Source organism: Equus asinus, chromosome 3, assembly GCF_041296235.1.
Source record: "Equus asinus isolate D_3611 breed Donkey chromosome 3, EquAss-T2T_v2, whole genome shotgun sequence".
Classification (NCBI taxonomy): domain Eukaryota; kingdom Metazoa; phylum Chordata; class Mammalia; order Perissodactyla; family Equidae; genus Equus; species Equus asinus.
In genome coordinates, this window is record NC_091792.1 from 140,356,534 (window position 1) to 140,359,324 (window position 2,791).

At 51.5% G+C, this 2,791-nt stretch overlaps 1 pseudogene; it reads right to left on the reverse strand.

Annotated features, from left to right (window-relative positions):
• Positions 1-378: 378 nt before the first annotated feature.
• On the reverse strand, positions 379-1,314 carry LOC106840537 (uracil-DNA glycosylase pseudogene; annotated as a pseudogene).
• Positions 1,315-2,791: the final 1,477 nt, after the last annotated feature.

Genomic DNA, 2,791 nt, shown 5'->3' on the forward strand with positions numbered 1-2,791 from the left:
ATAAGCTAAAGTCTAACCTACCGGTAAAGCAAGCAGCAGCTGGCCGTCCAAAGACGCGCTCATCTCCCGGCCTCCCCGAACCAGGCAGCAGAGGGAGCGAGGCCAGAGCACGCGGCTCATCTCTCTCCCAGGAGCTCTGGCTGACGGCACGTCTCAGGCCAAAGCCACGTTGCAAAGGCAGACACGCGGCCACGGGACAGCCTAGGCCGCTTCTGCTCGATAAACTGGGCAGCCCGGTTCACGGCTATTTTACTCAAACTGTCCCCTTACGCAGAGTGCTAAGAACTAGGGAGATTATCTTCTCAATTCAACTTTGAAACAGACAGGTACTTCAACAGTAGCAACGAGAAAACTGCCCGGAGGCCCCCCAGTGCAAGGTCACAGCTCCTTCCAGTCGATGGGCTCCTTGCCGGACTTCTGCAGCAGCTCGTTCGTCTTAGAGAAATGTCTACACCCAAAGAAGCCTCTGTTCACGGAGAACGGGGAGGGTGAGTAGTCTGCAGCACATGGGGCCGCTTCCTGTCGATGGCAATGCCCTTCTTCTGAACATAAGAGCCCCAGAGCAGGAACACGAGGCCATTCGAGTCCTGATTTAGCCAGGACACGACCGGTCGGTGAACTCCTCCCAGCCTCTCTCCTTGTGAGAACTGGCCTGATGCGCCCGGACCGTGAGGACAGCGTTGAGTAGGAGAACACCTTGTTTGGCCCACACAGATATCTCCATGACCAGGATGAACAAAACCGTCTATGTCTGCGGACAGCTCCTTATAAACGTTTTCCAAGCTGGGAGGGGGAGGTGGAACCGGTCTTTGAACACTGCAGCAGAGCCCGTGAGCTGGATTGGGTCCGTGATACGGATCCAGGCCCAGGATGACGACCTTTACATCTCTTAGGTCACACATTTGGGTCCACGACTTGGTGTGGGGGTGGATAAACAGTGTGATGTCTTCTTTCTTCTGCAACGAACCCCATTAGCTTTATAAAATACGGTTTGCCGAACCCTCCGCTGAGGTGCCTCTTCCAACTCTCGCCGAAACCCACGGGCACGTTGCGCGCCGCAAGTCTGCGCAGGGCCGCGGCCTTGTTCCTCTGGATACGGTCCAGCTGCTCCGGGCTCAGCGGCGAGGAGGGCGGCGTGCCGGGGTCCTCCTGCCCTGCTCGAGCCTTCTTGGCTGGGCTGGCCGTCGCATGCCCGCTCTCCTCAGCCACCGCCGCCACGCCAGCCCCCGGGTCGGCCGGCTCGGGGCTGCGGGCACGTCGCCTCCTGGCGGGGTTCGTGGAAAAGAAAGAGTAGACCGTCTTTTGGCCGATCATCCTGGAGCCGGGAGGGAGCGAACGCGCGCCGGCCGGGAACCCGCGAGACTCGCGCCGGTGAGGCGGTCTGCAATTGGCGCCAAGGGGCCCGCGCATGCTCCGACCGGGGTCTGGGCGGTGGGACGGCTCGTGACAGGCCTTTTTAATAAGAGGTTGAGGCTTTGCAGCAATTTCAGGATTTCAGGTAGAATGTCCAATATCGTAAGACATGATAAATGTCCAATTAGGGATACAGTTCAAAGTTCCACAGGGGAAATAGATTGGTCTAAAACAATGGACATTTTTTTATGACAATATTTGTGCTAAGTTAAAATGGTGATGCTCACTTTTTTTGGCATGCTTTCTGAGTACCCAGTTTTTTTCGATTTTTCTCATTAGTAATTGAGGAAGCCAACATGGCAGATAGCATGCTTAGACTAATTTGGTTGACCAGCTGAATTAAATAGACTGTTAGTGAGCTACTTGCAGGCCTGTAGATATGCGTGAATAATTTTGGCTGATATCCGTAACGTTCCAGTCCACATTCCTGCTAATCTGTGTGGCATGAGGGCAGAGTGGACATAATTGCTTCCTCTTTGGGGATGCTAGCTAACGAGCACTCCTGGTGTTGACTGCCCAGTGTGGCAAGGATCCCCAGTCCTCTGAGCCTTATAGAGGTAAGAGAAAACCACTGCATTCTGTTGCTTTCTTTGGCAAAAGGAAAAACCAACAAAGGCACAACTCTTCCTCCCTCCTCACTATCTGTAAGGAAGGATCTAACAGAAAGGCAGAGCTCAACCTCTGGAAGCAGAGACCTGGGTTTCAGGTCCAACCTGACCAGGTACTAGCTCTGACGACTTTAGCAAATCATTTCAATTCTGTGCTACTCATTTCCTCATCTGCAAAATGGATTTAATGTCTCCCTTCAGAGTTCTTGGGAGAACTTTATGTCAAGTGACTTATATAAAGTAGGAGCCTAGGAAATAGTAGTTATTGGTAAAAATGTTGGAGAAAGTAAAAGAAAAACTTAATAAACAGAAGCACTCGAGGAGAAACATAAAAGATTAATATTATCAAAGCAACAAAGCAACATGGTATACTACTGTTCTTACTAAAGTATCTCAGTAGAGTCCAAATGTGACATCTGTAGGTAGTTCTATGTGGTATTACAAGCAGGATTGTCTAAAAATGACTCCAGGGGTCTCTGAATCATCTGAACAATGAACTGACTAGCACTGGGGCTCACTCCATCTCAGGGAGAAGATCCTCCCCATGACTCAGCTTCCTCCCCCAGCAGGAGGGCCTGCAATGACCCACAGGCCCCAAAGTCTCTAAGTACTGGGAAACTGCTTTTCCCAGAAAACTCCTGTAAACAGCCGCACCCAAATCCAGAGTATCTGGATTCCAAGTAGTGTACAGTCATGTGTAGCTTAACGACGGGGACACACTCTAAGAAATGCGTCATTAGACGATTTCACAGTTCTGCAAACATCACAGA